This window comes from Marmota flaviventris, chromosome 2 (genome assembly GCF_047511675.1).
Source record: "Marmota flaviventris isolate mMarFla1 chromosome 2, mMarFla1.hap1, whole genome shotgun sequence".
NCBI classification, from domain to species: Eukaryota; Metazoa; Chordata; class Mammalia; order Rodentia; family Sciuridae; genus Marmota; species Marmota flaviventris.
This window is the reverse complement of record NC_092499.1, coordinates 185,750,496-185,773,946: the sequence shown is the minus strand read 5'-3', so window position 1 is coordinate 185,773,946 and position 23,451 is coordinate 185,750,496. Positions and strand designations below refer to the sequence as shown.

Genomic DNA, 23,451 nt, shown 5'->3' with positions numbered 1-23,451 from the left:
TCTCAAAGGTTCCATTATCAGCCTTCTTTTCTTTCTGTATACCCTCCTCTTGATAGCTTCATGGATCCAATATTGACTTCAGTAGGCAACTTCTCAAAATGCATGTCTCTAGCCTTGACTTCTTTTTGGAGCTCTAGAAATATTTACTCTTATGTCTATTGCATGCATCCATTCGATGACTCCACAGTCCTCAGGTCCTGAGTTCATTTTTCTCCTTGAACTTCCCCTTCTCTTCTGTGGTCCCTGCTCAGTAAATAGCTCTACTTCTTAGTTACTCGGTCTCAAAATCTTGGCTCCTCTTAACTCTTGAGCCTTTCCTCCAGAAACTTCTATGGAATCTACCCAAGGCCTTCTATCTGCCTCTCATTCCCTGGATTTTCATTGCCTCCTGCCCCTTTACTGACTTCCCTGCATCTCTCTCTCTCTCTCTCTCTCTCTCTCTCTCTCTCTCTCTCACACACACACACACACACACACACACACACACACACCAAGACCCAGGTACCATGCCTGGTTCTAAGAATTCAGCTGTGAAGCAGAAAGACAAGGTCCCTGCTCTCAAGCTCAGGCCTGGTTGGTGAAACAGACAAGGGAACATGTTAATTGTCCCTTTCTGTGATAAGTGCTTTGGGGGTAAAGTACAGTGTGGTTTGCTGGGGAAACCCTTTAGAGGAGCTGCTATCCATAATTAAAGTGTCAGGCCAGGCTTTCCAGTGGAAGTGACACCGAAACTCAGGCCTGAAGGTGAAAACAAAAGTGAACAGGTGAAGGTCGAGGAAGAACAGACAAGGCAAGGGTGGGAGACGAGTGCTAGAGGCCAGGGGAACTAGTGGGGAAAGATTTAAGCCGAGGAGAATACACTTCACCTGGGAGAGCCACTGGCAATTCAGCATGACTGAGGGGTAGGTGGTGAGGAGGAGGAGTGAGAGCTGGGGCTTGTAATGGCTTGGAAATGCTTTGAGTGTGTCCCCCAAGGCTTTGTGTGTTGGAATTGAATCCTCATTTGTGAGGTGTCAGGAGGGTGGAGACTTAATCTGACTGTAGTGCTTAGAGGTGGGGCCTTTGAGAGGTGATTGGGATTAAAGTCACTGGGGCGAAGCCCAATGATTGGATGTTGGTGGCTTTATAAAAAGAGGGAAAGAGTCAAGACATGTGCACACATGCACGTGCCTATACAGGCACACTCTCATACTCCTTGTCTCTTGTCAAGTGATGCTCTGGCCCAACCCAGGACTCTGCCAGCATCAGATGTGGTCCCTTAGCCTTGTTCCTCTAGAACTGTGAGCCAAAATAAACCTCTCTTCTTTATGAGATTATACTCAGCGTGTGATATTCAGTTATCAGCATCAAAGAAATGGAATAATAACACAAGTTACAGGGGTAAGCAAGGCCCTACGCAAAAGGATCTCTTGAATTGTCTTAAGGAGTTTGCAATCTATCTTCAGCACAATGGGAAATCACTATGAGTTTTAGGCAGTAGAGAAACATAATCAATATGAATTTTAGAAAATATTACCTATGGTATAGAAAGTAGACTTGAAAGCTATTAGACCACAGTTAAGAAGGTGGCTGTCTTCATGTAGGCAGAAACAAGGATGACAATGGCCCTGGTAGCAAAAAAACCAACAAACAACAAAAAACAAAAAAAACTCGAGAATGGAGAGAAGTACGTGTGGGTGGTGGTAGGGTGGTTGATGTATCAGTGATTTATTATATATGCCAGAGAAAGACATAAGGGAAGAGTCAAGGATGTGAATGGAGGTGCCAATCACAAAGACAGGGACTACAAGGGGATGGCCGGGTTTGGGAGAAAGATAAAGTATTCGGTTCTACACATGTTGAGTTTGAAGTGTCTGAGGGTTAGTTGGGTCATGATATCTAGCAGACAGGTGGACATATTTCTTTGGAACTCAGGAAAGGTACTAGAAGTTGTCCATATCAAGGTGATCCCTGAAGTGATTAGACTAGATGAATTCACTTGGGAGGGCCTGGAAGGATAGCCTTATTGTAGGGTTGGGTCTGGGCTAGGAAGTGAAGAGAAGGTGAAGAAGTGGAGATAGCAAGGTTTTTTGTTTGCTTTTTGGTATTGCGGATTGAACTCAAGGGCACTTTACCTCTGAGCTACATCCCCAGTCTTTTTTTTTTTTTTTTTTTTGGCCTCAAACTCATGATCCTCCTGCCTCAGCCTCCCAAGTAGCTAGGATTACAGGCGAGCGCCACCAAATCTGGAGAGATAGCAAGTTTAGACAAGTCATTCAAGAGGTTAAGCTATAAACAGGAAAAGGAAGGTGATGCAGCAACTAAAATAGCCTGGAGTTAAGAGAAGGTTTGTGTTTGTTTTATGATGGGCAGGACACGCTCATATCCAGCAAGAGGGTCTGCTGACTCCTAGTTCAAGGCTTTCAGATTATCCCAACCCCGTTGAAAACAATGCTAAGCACAGTTGATGTGCCAAGAATTCTGGGTCAGATAAAGAGACAGGTCCTTTTGGAGGAGATTGCCTCCTTTGCCTCTAAGAGACCACAAGCTGCTTTCAACCTCCCCTCCAGGGTTCTGGGCCCTTTCCCACAAAACCACTTGAGGATTGACTCAAGAGAACTAGTTTTTCAGGATGGCTTATCCGGGACCTTGAGGCTACTCTCCTACTAAAGGACAGAATCCAGGCCTGCAGGGGAGGTCTGTATTTTTCCAGGACTCAGCTGTGGGTACCCGCAATGGGGTCTAGCAGAATAGCTTTGATGATGGACCTGGAGATAGATACTTAGAGCCCAGGAAGATGGATGTCCTTCATAAGCTACGTAAAGCAGTTAAGTTCCACTAACATTTCCTGATGCCTATTTAGTGTAGTAATGTGAGCAGTTCAACATGGTCTCCCAGGTTGAACAGTATCCCCGGTAGAAGAGATAGAAAAGTAATACATCAGCTACAATACAATGTTCTGAGACCTTGTAGGAGAACCCTCAGGAAAGGGAAGCCAGCAAGACTCTTCCATGAGAGTCCAGCTCCAAAATTTTGATGGGAGAAAAACAATGCCAAAATTCCAAATCCTCCCACTGACCTAGAACTTGGCTCTCTTTCTAATTTGGAAAAGATGGCAACACAATCTATTTTAAATTGATTTTTTTCCTTCCATAGAATTTTCCCTTCCTGGTGAGCATTTGTGTTCAGAACTAGGAGACAGAACATTGGGAAAATATTTGCACAGATCTTTGCAGCATATTAAGTCTAGCTCTGGAACCCCCCAAATTAAAAGCAGATGAAGCCACTGTTGCTAAATGTTGGAGAGTCCCTGGGCTTGATCCCCAGACCTCTTTTCTTAGTTCTCTTTATTCACTATCATATCTACTCGTGTGGCTTTAAATTCCAATTTTACACTGAGAAATCCAAAATTTATAATCTATATTAAGGATCTTGCCCCTCAGCCTCAGATTTGTATATCTGGCCAACTACCCAATATCTCTATTTGGATTTCCAGTGGGCTTCTTAAATATAATGTCCCCCAAATTCAGATTTCTATCTTTCTACCAGAATCCATTACTCCCTTGGTCTTCTTCATCATAGTTAATGGCTCAGGCCAAAACTTAAAGTCATCCTTTGCTCTTTCTCTTGCCCACCCACCCCTCGTATACAATCTGTCAGCAAATCCTGCTGACACCACCTTCAAGTATCCAGATACTAAATATTTTTGCTACTCCCTTTGCTTCCACATCAGCCTGAACCTCCATTGTCTCCACCTGGTTCAATGCAGGAGCCCACTAACCTTTCTGCTTCTGTGCTTGTGGTCCCATGACACACACTCAAAACAAGTGACCCTTTAAAACTGAGAAATCCTTTTAGAGTATGAGGTCACATCACTCTTCTTGCTCAAAACTTTCCAGTGGCTCCCATCTCACTTAGGGTAAAGTCAGAGTCCTTACAATGGCTCCCAAGACCTAACCCCACCTGCTCCTCCACAAGGCCTCCTTCCACCTCACCTGCTGTGCTGTCCACCTTGATCATCTTGTTCCAGCCTCCCTAGTCTCTGTATGATGCTTATCATTTGCATTTGCCCTCCAGCCTCAGACCTTTGCATTTGTGAGTCTTTCTATCTGAAGCCGCCTTCTCCCAGATATCTCCATGGCCCAGCCCCTCTCTTGAACTTTAAGACCCTGCTAACATCTCTTTTCAGTGAGATTTCTCTATTTAAGGGTACAACCTTTTCCCCTCAATCCTTCCCATTTCTCATCCCTGTTATAATTTGTCTCCAAGGCACTTGTCACCATTTAATTGACTACATATTTTACTTATCTGTTTGTTGTTTGTTTCCCTTACTAGAATGTAACCTTGATGGAGAGAGGGATTTTTATCTAATATTTTATTAAAATATTAGACTCCTACCATCCATAGAAGTACCTGCCACATGTAGGCTGCTCAGTTAACACTGGTTGAATAAATAAGTAAGTTATGGGCAGCAATAAGCTTCTCACAGGTGTCAAGCAGGGCATGGAAAGTGCCAGGAAACTGCTTGTCGTGACTGTCTGTCATGATTCCCATTTTCTAGAAAAAAGAGACTGAGTCTTGGAGAAGTTCCTGCATCTTTCATACTGCATGATCATTGTCTGATACCCAACTAGAAGTAAAAATTTTGAGCTCAGGCACCATCTCTTATTTATTGTTGCATCCCCGGCATCCAGTAGTAAGCTGGACACATCCTTGGTGCTTAAACATTTATTGCATGAATGAATGAATAAATGAATAAGTGAAATGGTCAAGCCAGGATACAAGCTCACAACTGCCAACTAGCAAACTCTCTGTCCACCCCATTCCACAGCAGAGTGTCTCTAAGACAGCCACAGAGCTAACAGTTGTGCCCCTCCCCCTGCAGAATGCCTTTTACAAATACCCACAGAGTCAGAAGTACTTCAGATAGGAAAAACTATTCACTAGCTGGTCATTCTTTCCCTTTACCCCAGGCACATGGAAAAAATTTCTCCTCGAAATCCCTCCACAGCTCCCAGACACACAATCAAGGTCCCTTTTATTCCCTCCCTCCAGATGTGCAGTTTGCCTTTCTGCAATCCTCAGCTGCTGGATCAGGCTGCCTGCCCATCAAGCCGCTCACCCAGCCAATAGCCACTGTGAGCCTTCTCTGGGTCACGTGACAGCTGAACTTACTCCCATTCCATCCCACTGGGAGTTGGCTTGGTTCTCTAAGCCTCTGTTCCAATGAATTCTCTCTCTCCTTTGCCTCTTCTCTATACTTTCCAACATTCCCAACCCCGTGTCCTAGGCTTATAGAAATGGCCCACTTCATCCATGGATGATTGTGGGTCTCTTGTCTCATCTGTTTCCTTCTCTTGTTTCTTCAAGAGTACTTTTTTCTTTTGGGGGCGGGGGGCAGGGTTTGAATTCAGAAGTGCTTTACCACTGAACCACATCCCAGTCCTTTTTATTTTGTATTTTGAAACAGGGTCTTGCTAAATTGCTTAGGGCCTTATTAAATTACTGAGGTTGGCTTTGAACCTGTGGTCCTCCTACCTTAGCCTCCCTAGCTGCTGGGATTATAGGCATGTGCCACCACACCCAGCTTAGATCAGTACTTTTTAAACTATGGGAAGAGGAGCACTGTGCCATGGACTTCTCAAGAAACCCATGCAGCTATGGGCCATCTCCTCCTTCCAAACTACGTGTATACTTAAACACCGAATTTGCTTAGAAGTTCCAGAGTTCCTCTTTTAAGAGCCCCTTTCTGGCTGCTCTATTCTCTCCCCTCTAGATTTTTAGTTGTATTTCCTCTCAAGTCAGATTACCTGGGCTCCTTTGGAAGTAGAAGTTTCTTCCTACTGTATTATCAATACCTTTATTATTGATAGAAATGATAAGATTGGTATAATTTTTATGCATGGATTGATTTTGTCCTCTTAATCACGCCAAGAGGAAGAAACTATTATTGTCTCATTTTCACAGACAAGAGAACTGCTTGACTACATGTTTTATCAATGTCAAAAAGTTCTATGCCCAAGGGTGTTTTTTTTTCCTTCTTCTTTTGCTCAATGGTGTACTGCTTAACTCCTGTTTTCTTTGACATACTGCATTTCCCCTACCTGAAACCTACCTTTCCCCCAACCTACTCTCACCCTCTGATGTATTGCCTGTTATTCTTAACTGCTGTTTTCATTGACCTCCCCAACCTTCACCACCTGAAATCCATCTTTTTTAGCCACCTCCCCCCACTTCTATAAAGTTCCCTCCTTCTCCCCAAGCACTCTTCAATTGACCACAGGTGGCTTCTTTGTAGCTGTTTGAACACATGTGAGCCATACAAGGGTTTCGTTTCCCCTTCCATTCTAAACCCAGGTGTGTTAGCCTCTGTGATCCTTGATGGCCCCTCATGGGGCAATGCCCTCCTTCTCACAGTAGGCCTGGGCATTTCTGGGACCACCATCCCTGAAATCTAGGGAAGAAGAGGGAAGAAGACACCTACTTTGTGTCAGGTCCCATGATAGGCATAGGGACACATAGCCCAATCTTTAAAGATCTTCGCTTCTGGGTACTTTCAGGTATCCTATTGATGGGCACCTGGAGGTTCTAAGATGACTGGTCTGATTTCATCTGCTCTCTGGATTTGGATGCTTAGGGGCTTTGCTGAAGCCTAGCCAACCTTTAGTTGCCCTCTTAGCTATCAAAAATGCTGCTCAGAACTTACAGGAAAAAAACATCTCATTAATGGTTAACCTCTTCTTCCCCAGCTCAAATCAGACCAGCCCGATCATTTTAGTTGGGTTCATCAGAATCACACTATTTTTTTCTTAGTGGATAAAGTAGTGCATCATCACAAAAGCAATTTTTAAAACTATTTATGGAAGTGTATTATACATACCCCAAAGTGCACATATCAAAAATGTAGAGCTTGATGAATTTTTACAAACTGAATGCATCTATGTAACTGCACCTAATCAAGAAACAGAACATGATCGGCACCCTGAAAAACCCTGTGCGTGCTTCTTTTCTGTCATCATCCCCAAAGATAATCACTGTACTGATGACTTACAATAGTATTGATTGGCTTTGCCTGGTTTTATCCCATACAAGCCATTTTAAAAGAAACAGACCATCTTCTTGTCTACCACCAAGGCACACATTGTGATGGATGACTGATTTATCCAATTAGTCAATGACCAGATGTTGACTGTGTCTAATGGATTAAGGATCCTCTGAACTGAACCAAGAACCTGTAGTCTCAAAGGGACTCTGGCTATAAATTAATCCTCCACCAAAGCCTCCAGAATCTCAGTGTGTTCTTTATAAAGGTTCCAGAACATGTCTGACCACTTCCTCTGACACAGTTTGCTGCCCACTACTGCTTTTTTTTTTAAGTTTTAAAAAAGGGAAATTAGAAGTTCTGGGGAGGAGCCTCTTGCCCCACACAGAAATCCAGACTTGATCACTCTTAGTGATAGAAAATCATCATCTCACAAGGCCACTTACTTACTGCATTTTCCAGACCATTCTAGCAACTTAGTTTCAAGTGGTTTAAACACACACACACACACACACACACACACACACACACACTAAACCTTTTTGCCTGAGCTCAAAAATGCTGCACTTCTTCCTCACTGATCCTAGTCCTGACCTCTGTGACTTCCCAGAATTAGTCAATTCAGTAATCAGGTTGTGAGTGCAGAGAAACTTGAGGTTGGCTTCTTGAACCCTAAGTTCTCCCTGTGGGAATCCTGGGATCTCCTGAGTTAAAGATGTGACCAAAACAAAATTTGCCAAAGAACATTCGTTTGGACACTAATCCCTGGAAATGCTTTATGAAAACAAAGTTCTGAGCTCAGATAAGTTGGGGAAATGCTATATGCTCTCTGGTCTGTTTCTATTATTGTATCTCAGATTAGTTAGCACAGAGAGGACTAACTAAATTTTAACTAGCATAAAAATCCTGTTTCACTTTGTCAGTGTTTTCAAGATGTATTTGACATAGAATCTTTTCTTTTCTTATTTTTCCCCCTACAGACTACCCATGAATATTTCTCAGAATTAGTTTCCCCCAGAACAGGAAACAGATTAGTTAGCTTTAAGCATCCTCCAAAACTGTGCCATCCAATCTGATAGCCACAAGCACATGGGGCTATTGAGTACTTGAAATGTGGCTACTTCAAATCAGCATTGACTGGGTATAAAATACACACCAGATTTTGAAATAAATGCTAATAATTTGTATATTGATTATATGTTAAAATACCATTTTGAAATATTGAATTAAAATGTCACTAAAATTAATTTCATCTATTTCCTTTTACTTTTTAAAATGTGGCTCCTGGAAAAGTTACGTATATGTGTGTATGGCATGCATTGTATTTCCTTTGGAGAGTGCTGCTCCAACAATCTGTGACAGTGAGGAAGGCTTTGTTGGCCTGCAGAGGAGCTTGGGAGAGGGAGGGGCAGGAACCAGCTGAGGAAGTATAGGGGGACTGTGGAATTCTTTGGAGGGGCAGCTCATGAAGCTTGAGAGGGGGGTGGTCAGGAAGTGGTGACTAAGCTGAGGCCTGAAAGATGAGAAGGAGTTAGCCAAGCAAAGGCAGAGAAAACAGCATGTGCCAAGGCCTTGAAGTAAAAGAGAAACTGCAAGCATTCCAGGGTGTCTGAGGCTTGAGGACAAAAGTTAGGGAGTGACCCAATATGAGACCAGAGAGGGCAGTGAGGGACAAGACTTTTGGGACCTGATAAACTCTAGTAAAAGGTTTATCCTGAGTGTATTGAGAAACCACTGAAAGGTTTTCAGCTGGTTGAGGCTAGGCAGATTTGCATTTTAGGGAAATTACCATCCCCACTTTTTTTTTTTCCTGACCCTGGGATTGAACCCAGGGTCTTGCACATGCAAGGTAAGTGCTCTAACGCTGAGCTATATCCTCAGTCCTTTTTATTTGAAGTGGAGTCTTGCTAAGTTGCCCAGGTTGGCCTTGAAATTGTGACCCTTCTGCCTCAGCCTCCTCAGAAGCTGGGAATTACAGACATGTGCCACCATACCTGACACTACCCTAATATTTGGGTAGCATGGATGGGTGTAAATAAATCTGGGGGCAGAATGGTGAAGTCATCCAGGAGTAAGGAGATGAACTCTGGACTATGCTACAAACCTTGGCATTAAGGAAAGTCAGTGTCTGGAAAATAGAATGAGAGGTGGGACCAGGATACTCCTTGGAGACGGGAGCAGAGCAAGAGTAGATGAAGGATAAAGCTATTCTGGTTCTGAGTTGCAAAGCTATGATGGGAAACCAGAAGTCTGTGGGAGGGAAAGCTAATGAGTTCAGTATCATTCAAGTTAAGTTTGAAAAGCATGTGGATGCCCACGACAAAGTGGATAGCCCAGCCCAGAGCTCAGAGGAGAGTTATGGGCTGCAGGTAAAGTTGAGAGGGAAGCATCTCTCCCATGAACCCCAGGTTGCTCATCTGCAAAATGGGGATGCAACCTACTTCCCAGAGTTAGTGTGAGAAGTAGCTGATGTGAAGTATTGAAGGTGCCAGCCACGGCACAGACATGTAGTAGGTGCTCAGGAGTCACTGGTTCCTTCTTTCAGACGGTCTCTCATCCTCATTTCCCACAGGGACAAGCCCACTAAGGTGTTTGCAGCTGCTGATTCCTTCTCTAGTATCCGCAGGACCCATAGCTGTGCATCTGAAGTCTCTAGTGCGGTAAGGGGAGATGGTACTGGAAGGAGTTGCGGGAAAAGGGGGGTGGTCCTGGAGTAAGAAGCAGGTGAGCAGCTGGCATTTGCAGTGGACAGGACTCTGCTCTGGGAGCCAGTAATATAGGCTCCTAGTCCCAACTCTGCCACCAGCATTATCAGTAAGCCTTGCTTTGTTCTAAGCCTCAGTTTCTCCACTGGTTCATGGACTAGTCTGCTGGCTAGACCCTTCCCTGATTCTGTCTTTGCCTCCTTCTCTCTCCCAGAAAGATTCTTGTGCGCTCTCTCTCTCTCTCTCTCTCAGTACACTGAGGCCTTACTCACATATGCTAGGTAAGATCGCTACCAATGATATAACACACATCCCCCAGCCCTTTATTTATTTTTACCAGGCTGGGCCTTAAACTTTTGGTCTTCCTGCCTCAGCCTCCCTAGTAGCTAAGATTACAAATGTGTGCCACCACTCCTGGCTTCTCTTCTTGACCCACAAAAGACATCACTTCCTTGAAGACTTGGCTCACTTTGAGGCTCCTGATGGCTCCTTCCTGGGCAGAGGGCCAAATTCTGACAAGATTAAGAAGAGGTTCTGGGACTGGGCCAGGCTTGGAAAACAGGAAAGATGACGAACTAAACTGCCCTCCTTCTGGGGATTGTTTATTCCAGTGTTCCCTCAACTGAGTTTTCTGGATACATGGCAACCCTTGACTTTTAACCCTCTCCTGGCCCTCTCCTGGCCCCCAGCTCATAGTACACCTCAGTCATAGAGCTTATTGGATAGACTTGCTCCTGCATCCACTTGGCCGACTGCACTAAACTCCTGGAAAGCAAGAAGAACACAGATCTCTACCGAGTGCCTACCAAGCCCACGGAGGAACCGGCTTCTCAAATAAGCCTCTCTACAGCTCCTTTGGGTAAGCAGCATTCTTCCCATTTTGCGGCAGTGACAGCAGGCTCAGAAAGGCTAACCAAGGTCACCCAGCATGTTTGTGCAGCATCTAGAAGTGGGGAGGCTTGAAAGGGAGAAGGACGACTTACCAGTTCAGAGCATATTCTTGGGAGGCTGGTGAACCTTTCCTGGTTTGAATTCTGACTCTGCCACTTACTGGTCATGGAATTTGGACAAGTTCCTTGTGGGAGGCAGTGTGGGGTAGCAGTTAAGCTCACAAGCTCTGGAATCAAATGTCAGTTCCACCATCTGCTAGTTTGTGACCTTGGGCAAGTTCCTTTGCCTCTCTGCACTCCAGTTTCCACAGCTGTAAAGCAGCATAATAATAACTCCTACCTCATCAGCTTGTTGTGCGGATCAAATGTGATAATCCACGGAGAGCACTTAGCACGGTGTCTGGCCCATGGTCAGCCCCATCCATGTCAACTATGGTATGAATGTGGGCCTTGCTGACTCTGGCTACCACCTGTTTCCCTGCCTGTTCACCTGTCACCCTGATGGCTCACTCAGCACTAGGCGTGTGGTAGGTGTTCACTGGCTTGCCGACTGAGGGAGTGGTTGGGAATTGACTCAGTGTTTCTGAAAACAGCTTTCTGACAATGTGTGGGAGTAGGATTCTGGAAGAAGAAGATTTTCAGGAGTTTCCCAACCAACCAGCCAGGAATTGCTTTCTGCACGTAAGTATGAACTTTAAAATATTTCCAGGTCAATTTTTTTCTTCTTAATGATAGCAACCTATGCAATCAGAAGCATACCTGTAGTCACATCTGTAGAAGCAAAATATTATTAACTGTTCAAATGTTACATAAAGTCCCAAAATGGAGAGCTTAAGTCGTAAGTAGCCCTGCTTCAAAAGAATCACTCACTGTTTATCTGAGGCATATCCTTCCAGACTTTTCCTCTGCTTGTTCTTCATTTTTAAGCTCCACCGAGTGTCCCATTCTGTTCAATCCCGCAGGTCCCTGTAAAGGCAGAGGTGACTGCTTGTACCTTAGGGGAAGGCACAGTTGGGGCAGGACAGAGAATTCATGAAACTCTTAGTCAGCAATTAAAACTACCAAGGTACCAATGACTCACCTATTCAATGCACATCTGCCATCTGGGACTTGGAGATCTGGAAATGATGAATCAGGGTCCTACCTGGCTTCAAAGTGAGAACTGAGATTGAATCAGCAAGGAGATGCTCTGGTAGACTTACCCCTGATTATGTGTCTGTCAATCAAGTCTCGGTGAGAAGACAAAAATAGGTGGTATATAGCCTTGCTACCCTGAAAACAGCTTTTTGCTGCTTCATTTCCCACATGTGGGGGAACTAAGCTGTAGGCACCAGAAAAGCCACAGGTGGTTTCTATAACTTTTGGCAAGTCACTTCCTTTCTCTGAGCCTCTCGTTCCTCATTTGAAGAGTGGAGCGAAGCTTGGTGTGTGTTGGCACCCTCCTGTAATCCTAGTATCTCAGGAGGCTGATGCAGGAGGATTGCAAGTTTAAGGCCAGCCTCAGCAACTTAGTAAGATACGACCCTGTTTCAAAAGAAAAATAAATTAATAGGGCTGGGGATATAGCTCAGTGGTAGATCGTCCCTGGGTTCAATCCCCAGTAATACACAAAACGCACACACACACACACACACACACACACACACACACACGATCTTCCTGCCTGGAAAGGCACATTCTCCCATGCACTCATTCATTTATAGAAAATCTTACGTTGTAAGAGTAGGGTATTTCTCAATAAACATGGCCATATAGGAAAAATAGAGTTGGGTCATTTGCTAGATTATATTATTGTTCAGCAAATATTTACTTCCTCCAGACCTCCCCACTGTGGGAGGAATATACTTCCTTACCCTGTTGATATTGAACTTAGCCATGTGACTTGCTTTGGCCAAGAGAATATGTGTGGAAATGACAGGGGCCAGCTCTAAGGTACTGAATGTTTCCATTCCCACTTCTTGAGCAACTGTCCTTGGCCATGAGAACTCCAGGCAGTGTTGTGGGGGGGTTCTTCAGCTGGTCTCAGAATGAGAAGACATGTGAGGCAGCCATGCATGACCCACAGCCTGGAGCTCAGCCCAGTTCAGAAAAGCCCTGCTGAGTCGAGTTGACCTGCAGACCTCTGGGTGAGAAATGAATGTTTATTGTTATAAGCACTAAGTTTCTGGAATTTAAAAAAAATCATTTTTAGTTAACACATGATAAGTGTGCTATTTCGATATATGTGTACATTGTGTAATGATCAAATCAAAGTTGTTAGCTTATCCATTGCCTGCATGGAGAGAATATTTGAAATCCTTTCTTTTGTTATTTTGAAATACACAATGAATTATTATTAACTTTAGTCACCCTACTGTGCTATAGACTCTAGAACTTTTTTTTTTTTTTGAGATGGATCTCACTATGTCGCTCAGGTTGGTCTTGAATTTGTGGGCGCAAGTGATCCTTCCACCTCAGCATCCCTGGGACTACAACTTGTGCACAATGCCCAGCTTGTTCCTTATTTCTAACTGTAATTTTGGACCTGTTAACCAGTCTTTTCTTGTCTGCCTTTCCTCTTTATCCTTGGAAGTTTTTTTGTTTTTTTTTTTTCCCCTGTCTCACTGTTACAGCACAATTTGACCAGTGAGATCCCTAGGCTCTCTCCTGTCACTGACTTTAGCTGGGTTTTTGGAAGGATTCTCTGAATAGGCAATGTTTGATGTAAGATCTGAATGTATAGAAGGGGCTAGACAAGTGACCTTCTCGGGGCAGAAGGGTTCCAGGCAAAGGGAGTAGCAGTGCCATGGTTCCTGGGATGGAGGGAACTTAGCCAGTTCAGGAACAGAAATAAGGCCCAGAGAATAACTTGTGTGGTGGGGAGGGGAAAGAGTGAGAGGGAACAGGTCTGTGCTCTAGGCCCTTAAGCCCATAGGACACATCACACGCCCACTTGGATGTCTCTCAGGCACTTTAAACTCAACACTTCAGATCCAAAGCTGAATTCATGGCCTTCTCCCAAATCCATTTCCCATCTCAGTCAATGATACCACCATCTATCCACCTGGTCACGCAAGCCAGAAAGCTGTATCTCATCCTTAACTTCTCAACCCCACTAACTATCTATCTGCAGGTCTTGCCAGTGCCAACTCATTTCTTTTCATTTGTTCACTGAGTTCACCCCAGCAGAAGCCACTATCCTCTCTCTCTCTCTCTCTCTCTCTTTTTTTTTTTTTTTATATTTATTTTTTAGTTTTCGGCGGACACAACATCTTTGTTTGTATGTGGTACTGAGGATGGAACCCGGGCTGCACGCATGCCAGGCGAGCGCACTACTGCTTGAGCCACATCCCCAGCCCCCACTATCCTCTCTTGCCTGGGCAGCAGCAGTAGCCTCTGCCAATTGGTTGTCCCACTGGTGGTCTTGTTTAAAAACAAATCTTCCATCAATTGGTGGGTGGATAAACAAACCATGGTACATTCATATGGTAGAATTTATTAAGCAATAAAAAGGAATCAGCTAAGTTCTGGAGGTGGCTGGTGGCGATGGTTGCACAACTATGTGAATTCCACTGAACTGTGCATTTAAAAATGGCTACAGTGGCAGCCCAGCACAGTGGCACATCCCTGTCATCCCCAAACTATGGAGGACTATCACTTGATCTCAGGAGTTTGAGCACAGATTGAGCAACATAGTGAGACCCTGTCTCAAAAAAATAAATAAAAATAAATGGTTGAAATGACAACTTTATGTTATATTACTTTATCACCACCTCTATCACACACATGCACAACACACTCACAAGGAATAAGAAGACGAGGAGGAACCCTAAATGAATATTGCCAAGTGGAAAAAAAAGCAGTCTGAAGAGGCTACCTGTTTTGTGGTTTCGACTATATGACATTTTAGTAAAATCACAACTACCAAAGATAGGAACAACGATCTGTAGTTGCCAACATCTGGGGAGGGGGTGGTGGACAGGGAGGGATAAATATGTGAAGCACAGGGTATTTTTAGCACCACAAAACCGTTCTGTATGACGCTTGTCATTGACGAATTCATGCCATTCTGTATTTGTTAAAAACCCAGCAAGCTGTACAAAAGAAAGAGTGAACGCTAATGTAAACCATGGACTTTGGCTAATAAAACAAAAACAAAAATAAACCAAATCAACTTTCCTGACTCCTCTGTCTATACCTCTCAGTCTCCCACTTTGCCTTCCACAGCTCCATTCTGACTGGCAACCATTTGTTAATCTCCTCTTTCCCTGGCTTAGCCCCTGCTCATTCCTCAGGGCTCAGCTCAGATGTCCTCTCTTCAGAGAAGCCTTCCCTCCTTCCCCAGATTAGATCAGGCCCCCTCATTTGTCCTTCCCATGGGTTTTGTTCTCTGCATCATTTGCACATTTGCAGTTAGCTAGTGAATTGTATGTGTTTATTTGAATAATGTCCCTCTAGTAAGCCCCATGAAGGCAGGGGTCAGGTCTGTCCTCTTCCTCATCTTACCTCTAGCACTTAGCCAGCGTCTGGTGTGTGACAGAGCACGGCGACTATGAGGTTGGTCCCCATTGGATGATTCCATTTTTAGGAAATATCCAGAATCAGTAAATTAGTAGAAACACAGTAGATGGGTGGTTGCCAGGGCCTGGGGAAGTGAGTGCTTTATGGATATGGGCCTTCCTTTTGGGGTGATGGATGCTTCAGAACTTTAGAGGAGGCAATTACACGTTGTGAATATATCAAATACCACTGAACTCTATACTTTTAGTTAATTTTATATTATGTGAATTTCACCTCAATTCAAAAAATATTTTGAAGTATTAACTTTTCTTTTTTCTTTCTTTTCTTTTTTTTTTTTTTGGTACAACACCTTTTAGCCCATTGCCTTTCTCTGGTTCAAACTACCAAGTTCAGCGTTGGCGGTGGTAGTTTTTTGTTTTTGTTTTTTTTTTTTTTAGTAGCAAAAATGTAGAAAGAATGAAAATGAGTCAATGTTAGCTTTTTTTCCCCTTGATACTGTTTATTATGGAAAATTTCAAGTATTCACAAAATTAAAGAGAATAAGATAGCAACCCCCCTTCATGTAGCCCACGTTCTATTGGATTATTTTGATGCAAATTTCAAACACCCTATTGCTTCATCTGTAACATTTCAGTATGTCTCTCTAAAAGATAAGAACTCTAAATGGAGCTGGGGATTAATTATCTCAGTGGTAGAGTGTTTTCCTAGCATGCCTGAGGCCCTGGGTTCCATCCCCAGTACCAGTACAGCTGTAGGGAGGTGGTGGCCTTGAGGGGGCATCTTTATATGGTATGTAACCATGATACTATTATTATACCTTAAAAATCAACAAAAATGTCTTCATTTTATCAAATTTCCAGTCAGTATTCAAACATACCCAATTGTTCCATAATTAAAAAACTATAATGTGTTTGTTTGTATTAAGATCCAAATAAGGGCTGCCATTGCACTTGATTGTTAGGTTTAGCCGATAGGTTCTCCTTTTGCCTCTCTCTTTTGTTTTGAAAGTGTGGGAGGTGGAATAGGTAGGATTTGGAGAGGTCCTTTCTTTTTCTGTGTTCAATTTATTTATTGAAGAAATAAGGTATTTGTCTTGCAGAGTTTCCTACATTCTGGAATTTGGTCATTGCATTCCTGTGGTGTCGTTTAACATATTCCTCTGACTTTAATTTTATGTGACTAGAGTCCCACTGAATGTTTTTATCAAGGATATTTCATAGGCAGTGTTGAGTATTTCCACAAGGAGGCACATTCCTCATGCTTGTCTGTCATTCTGGCTAATTCCTGACCCAGATCTGTGGTTTTATGAAAGGGCTATAAAATGCAAAATTCTTTTTTTTTTTTTTGTACTGAGGATTTCACCCAGTGGTACTTTACCATTCAGCTATATCCCCAGCCCTTTTACTTGGAGATAGAATCTCACCAAGTTGCTTAGGGCCTCAAACTTGTGATCCTCCTGCCTTAGCATACTGAGTTCCTGGGATTATAGGTGTGCATCACGGTACCCAGCCTCAAAATTCCAATATTTACAATTTTTTTCTCATTTATTAGTTTAAATACCTCTTTAAAGAGCACTTCCTGCTACCCATTATTTTGTTGCAAAGAGATACAGTTCATTATAGGAAGTCAGAAAAATGCTTGATTCTTTCCTTTATTTACCACTTTTCAAAATAATGAGTTGGTTCCCTAACAAGCCCAAAGGGAATCCAAGGAGGGTTTCTTTTTCTTTGCCTTTCTCCCTCCTTCCCCCCATCCTTTGTTCTTCCTCCCTCCCTCCCTCCCTCCCTCCCTTTCTTTCTTTCTTTCCTGGAGTAACATTATAAATGTAGGAATTTTAAATGTTCGATTTTACACTTACTGATGCTCCAAATGTCTGTCTTTGGCTAATAAAATCCTCGGCCTTTTGACATGTCCCTGTAGCGTCATTGTCTTCTGAAATGACAAGCTCTTTCAGGTTTATCTTGTGCAATTTTTACTCCAGACCTTTAATCAGCCACTTGAGCCAATGAGCTCTGGGTCTTTGATGGGAAGTGGTGTTTAGATCTTTCACAATCTTTTCTCTAGGGGTGCCCATAGCTACTGTATTGGGAATGGTTTATAAGCCATTTTATTGGGTAGAGACAGAAAAAACAATTTTGTTTTAAAAAGAGATCTCGAGTTCATACTGATATTTTAAATGTCAATTTAGACTTTAGTGTTTTTACTTATTTGATTTTATATTTGCAATTCTTTTTTTTTTTGTGTGTGTGTGTGTGTGTGTCCGCACGCGCTTGCACGCCAGGAATTTTGGTTTTTAACGGTAACAACATTAGGTTTATTTGCTCAATCCTATAATGTATACAAAATAACAATTTTTTATTAATAGTATGGTTGTGGAAAACATTTTAAGATTTTCTTTTTGTAGTTCTTCTTGTCCTTTGGGACCTTTGTTTAATTTTGCTTTCAAGTTCAGGAATTACTTAATTTAAAATCAACTTTGTTTCAATAATTATATGGAATATTTATATTATTCCATAAGCAAATCTTCAAAATAAACTATCTCGAGGTAAGTCTAATTTCTATTCTGCTCAATTCTAGTATAACCCTTCATGATAGGTAACCATTAACAATTTTTTCTATTAAAAATATAAGAATAGCAACATAACACTTGTCTAGCATACATGAGGCCCTGAGTTCAATCCCAGCACCACCAAAAGGAAAAAAAAAAAATGTATGTGTTTATATGGCTATATTCCCTCTTTCCTATATAAATGGCAACACACCATACTTTTCTTCTTTCATTTGACAATATATTCCAAAAAATCACTATATTCCATTATGTGGAGATGATGCTCCTTTCTTTTTATAGCTGCATAGTTTTCCATTGTATAAATGTACCATAATTTATTTACTCAATTCCTTGTGGATAGATATTACAGAGTGCTGCAACAAACATCTTTATGTCAGGCCCTTGCCAGTATTTTTTTTTGGATTGATTTCTATAAATGGTATTATTAGGTAAATGCATTTGCAATATTGGTTTTGAGGTTCTGTCTAGGAATACTTTCTGCATGAGCCTTTTCAAAATACTTCTCTGTGTCTCAGTTTTCCAAGTGTAAAATGGAAATAATAGCAGTATTTGCCTCAGAAGGTTGTTAGGAATACTAAATATACTAGTGCTTTTTTGTTTTTGTTTTTTTTTTGTACTGGGGATTGAACCCAGAGACTTCACCACTGAAAAATAAAATGGAGTCCATTTTATTTTTTATTTTGAAACAGTTTCTCTCTAAGTTGTTGGGGGTCTCACTAAGTTGCTGAGGCTGGCCTCAAACATGTGATCCTCTAGTCTCAGCCTCCCAAGTAACTGGGATGACAAGTGTAGTCCACTGTGCCTGGCCAGGATAATGGTTTTAAAGTGCTTATAATATAGCTGGTTCATTCTTGGTGTTCAGTAAGTATTAGTTGCTTTTATTATAATTAAAAAGGGGAATAGAAGTATGGACATATGTGGATAGCTGGAAACAATAGAGTTAGATGCTGGTTTGGGTCTCTGCGAAGAGATTTTTTTACCTGCTTCTCCTGCCCCTGCAGGGGTGATAGCAATTATAGAACCCAGAGATGAAGTGTGGAGATGAAAAAAGAGATTAAGTGAATAGGACATGGATTAATAGCTGAATGGCAGCATAGACAGTGGCCTCTAAGGTCCCTGATATCCTCCTTCCCAGTGCTTGGGTGTTGGCTATACACTCTGGTCTGCCCCAAAACCTAGATGCACTCTGGGTGAAGAGATGTAGGAAGCGCTCACTTGACTGAATTTTTAACCTGAGTTTATTTAGAGTTATTATCTACCACTAAGCAGGATAGGCACTTGAGATATAAATAAAATTCAGTTATAGAAAAATGAGGTTATTTTATATTTTTACATATAATATATATGCATACCTTACACGGAAGTCTATAACCATGCTGCCCAATATGGTAGCCATGAGCTATGTGTGCTTCATGGCTACCATATTGGAACACCCAGCTATAGAAATTTCCATCACTGTAGAAAGTTCTATTGGACAGTGCTGGTCTGCTCTAGACCCCAATGAAACAGTGCACACGGATATGTTGATTGGACATGAATGGGGTGATAGGATGTAGACCTTGGTGCTGGAGACCCATTCTAGTACCTCTCATGTTTGTTATCAAATGAATGGGCTCAAACTGGTCCTCTGAATGTCCTGGACAGCTGCCCACATCCATGTGACCATCTGAGACTGTGCCTCAGGTTCTCATTTCCTTCTCCCTCCTGTCTGCAGGTCTAACTCTTCATTTCCTTTCCCCAAAGTTATGCCCTGCCTGCCTCATCCCCAGGTCTCTTTCCCAGGATCCAAGCAGGCTCCAACCCAGTTGGTCTTTCTGCCCTTCATCATCTGCCTAGGCTGGATGGAGGTGGTTGGCAGGCTGCCTGGAGGTGTAGGCAGGCAGAGCACCCAAGTAAGTTTCTGCCGGCTTATATTTCCTGCTTTTAGTAGCCAGGCCTCTCGGCTTATCAAAGGGTGGTGTGGACGCCTGCCTCCTCCCTCCCTGCATGTATTTACTTTTGAAAAAGGGGAAGTGGAACTGCCTGGGTCCGTTAGCTAGGCTGGCAGCACCTTCTGCCCTGCAGTGCTTTTGGCCGTGAAACCTCTAGCTCTCAGTCCTTCTGAGACCCCATCAAAGTTTCATCCAGAATTGCAAGGTCTGGGGAGCCTGCGGCGCCAGAGACCCAGACAGACAAAGTTCCCCTGCTGTTTTGTTTGGCTCCACAGGGAGGAAGTGACCACCTCATTGCTATCCAAGTTCTATTCAACAGAGTTTGGTGCTTTACTCTGGACCAGACCCTGAGCACACCAGGCTTCACAAGACACGTGTGTGCGGCCCCTGCTCCTTGGAATCTATTCTAGGGGGAGAGACAGACAACAAACAAGAAAAGGGGGTCCTGGCGGAGAAACTGGTTGGGGATTTTTCTGGGGTGGAGAGAGTTATGAGTGCTGGGCAGGGAGAGGCTGGCCAGGAGTGGGGAGGGGAAAACCTAACTGGGCTCTGTGAAGACAGGAACTGTGTCCTGCTCACCCTCCCCTGATCCTCAGTGCCTGACTCAGAACAGGGCTCATTACACACCGACTGACTGACCAATGCTGCCTTCGTGGGAGCAAAGTGGGGGAGGTCTGAGCTGAGTGTGCCTCTTGGGGTTCCCATGGCTGGCCACTGTTATACCAGGCCTGGATCCTAGTCCAGATCGGCCAGCTCTGCGGCTGCTCAGATTCATTCTCTGGCATTTCCCAATATTTCCCCGAGCTCAGGGTTAACATGGGTCCTGGAAGCTCTATCCAGCCTCCTTGTTTAGCAGTTTGTCGAGTAGAGACATCAAGTGGTCAGACTCTGGAATGGCAGTGGTCAAGCCGAGGCCATGGGGCAAAGATGACCCCTGATTCAGTCACAGTTGAGTGTTGGCCCTGGATCCACAGGGAACCTCATCCTGGCTGAGCCCTGATCCAGCCACAGAAGTTTTAGCCCCTGTCCCAGACTGAGAGCCTGCCTCCTGCAGCAACAGCCACCACTTAAAATCTGTACTGTAATGGCCTGATATCACTTTAAAAGCTTCTTAATGAAGAAGGGTGCCCGTATCACAAGAATTTTCACAAGCTAACAGGTCCACGTAACCAGTGCTCATTGCTGCTCATGTTCTTTTCTGCTCACTTCCTCACCCGGGGGCAACTGCTATCCTGACTTCTACCAGCATATATTACTTTGAGCTGCTCGTATAGTTTGATATTTTTGGAATCATACTATATATACATTTTTGGTGCCTGGCTTCTTTTATTCAACATGATGTTGGTGAAATTAATCCATATTGCCATGCACAGTTGTGGATTGCTTGAACTTAGTGGTGTCTAGTATTTTTTTGTATGAATTTATACCACAATTATCCACTCCACTATCAATGAGAGTTTGGGTGTTTCCATTTGGAGGTTGTTGTAAGTAATGTGGCTATGATCTTATAGCATCAGTCTATCAGAGCTAACATTGGGCATTTCTTTCTTTTTTAATTATTATTATTGTTTTTTCTGCTTAGTTGTACATGACAGTAGAATGCATTTCAATTCATTGAACACAAAAGGAGTGCAACATTTCAATTCTCTGCTTGTACTTGATGTAGAGATGCACCATTCGTGCAATCATATGTGTACCTACAGTAATGATGTCCATCTCATTTACATTGGTGGGCATTTCTGTACCTGGGAGTGGAATCATTGGATATGTATTTGTGGGTTTTAAAAAAAATTATCATTTTTCTTTTTAATTAATATAATAATTTTACATATTTATGGGTAGTGTGTATACATGTATATAATGTGTAATGATTAAATCAGGGCAATTAGCATTTCCATCTCCTTATACAGTTATCATATCTTTGTGCTTAGAGTTTTCAAATTCATTTTAGTTCCTCATAAAATGTAGGATTGGTTTTTTTTTTTAAATTATGATTTACAACATTAGGACTGTGCTGAAGAGCATCAGGACTTATTCCTCCTATCTAACTGTGTCTTGGTCCCAATTACCCAAATTCCCTTTAGCCCCCATCCCTCTCCCCTTCCTAGTGTCTAGTGACCACTTTTCTACTAATTTCTTTGATCTACATTTATTTATTTATTTATTTTGGTACCAGGGATTGAACCCAGGGGCACTTATCCACTTAGCCATGTCCCTAGCCCATTTTTTTTGGCGGGGATACCAGGGGTTAAACTCAGGGACTTGTGACTACTGAGCCACATCCCCAGCCCTATTTAGTATTTTATTTAGAGACAGGGTCTCAGTGAGTTGCTTGGTGCCTTCCTGTTGCTGAGGCTGGCTTTGAGCTCGTGATCCTCCTGCCTCAGCCTCCTGAGCCACTGGGATTACAGGTGTGCACCACTGCTCCCAGCTTCTTTTAATCAACTTTTTAAGCCTCCACATATGAGTTTGTGTTCTGTGCCTGGTTCGTTTCACCTAACCTCATGTCCCTTGGTTCCACTCATGTTGCTGAGATGACAGGATTTCATTCTTTTGTGTTCTCCAATGAACTTCCTTTCAATCCTCCTTTCCTGAGTGAATTGTCCTTTTCTTTTTATCCCCCTTTCTTTTTGTGGTACTGGGGATTGAACCCAGGGCCTTGCACATGCTAGGCAAGTGCTCTACCACTAACCTCTATCTCAGCCCTGATTTCATTTTTTAAAATTATTAAAAATTTTAAATAAAATTATTAAATTTTAAATAAAATTATTAAACATTTTAAAGTAACTTTTTTTTTACTGCATTGTAGTTTTATATACAATAGTGAGGTTCATTTATGACATAGTCATAAATGATATAACAAAGTTGTTCCCCAATTGTTTTTTTTGGTACCAAAGATTGAACTCAGGGGCACTCAAATACCACTGAGCCACATCCCCATCCCTTTTTTGTATTTTATTTAGAGACAGGGTCTCATCGAGTTGCTTAGCGCCTCGCTAAGTTGCTGAGGCTGGCTTTGAATTCGTGATCCTCCTGCCTCAGCCTCCCAAGCTGCTGGCATTACAGGCATGTGCCACCATGCCCATCTCCAGTTTTCTTCATTTCAATCCCTAGTATTTCCTCCATTCCTCCCCTTTCACTTTCTCTACTCTAGTCGTCTTCCTTCTACTTATTTATTTGTTTAATTTGTTTATTGGTACATTATAGTTATATATAAAATTGGAATGCACTGTGATATATTCATACATACACATAGCATAATTTGGTCAGCTTCATTCCCCGGTTCATTCTTTTTTATGGTTGAATAATGTTCTGCTGATTATAGGTGTTTTTTTTTTTTTAGCTTCAATAGGTACTAACAAATATTTTTTCTGAAGTGGTTTACATTCCACACAGGGTATGCAAATTCCAATTGCTTTATGCCCCCAGATTTTCATTGAAGACTTTGTGCCTTTTCCATTCTGAGTGGATGAGCTTGAAAATCAGATGAGCTTATATGCAGACATATTGTTTTTCCTCATTAGTAACTAGGAGTGGCTGGGCGTGGTGGTGCACACCTATAATCCCAGCTATTTGGGAAGCTGAGACGGGAGGATGGCAAATTCAAGTCCTGTCTGGGAACTTAGCAAGATCCTGCCTTAAAATACAATTAAAAAAGGAGCTGGGGATATAAAGGAGCTCAGTGGTAGAGCACTTGCCTAACATGCACAAGGCTCTGGGCTCGGTCCCCAGTGCTGCAAACAAGCAAGCAAGCAAACACTACCACCAACAAAGTTCACTCCAAAGTAGAAGTGATCTTATGGAATTCTGGCCCTGCTATCTTATTAATGACATT

At 42.7% G+C, this 23,451-nt stretch overlaps 1 long non-coding RNA gene across 9 annotated transcripts in view; it reads left to right on the top strand.

Annotated features, from left to right (window-relative positions):
• Positions 1 to 10,311: 10,311 nt before the first annotated feature.
• Positions 10,312 to 23,451, top strand: part of LOC114100399 (uncharacterized) — a 238,501-nt gene continuing 225,361 nt past the window's right edge. For 6 of the 9 annotated variants that reach the window (XR_011706769.1, XR_011706768.1, XR_003584067.3 and 3 more), the window contains exons 1-2: positions 10,315 to 10,585; positions 11,210 to 11,297. This is a non-coding gene — a long non-coding RNA (uncharacterized lncRNA). Of the gene's footprint in view, positions 10,586 to 11,209; positions 11,298 to 23,451 lie in introns of all 9 variants that reach the window. The other 3 variants (XR_003584062.3, XR_011706767.1, XR_003584065.3) reach the window with 2 other exon arrangements.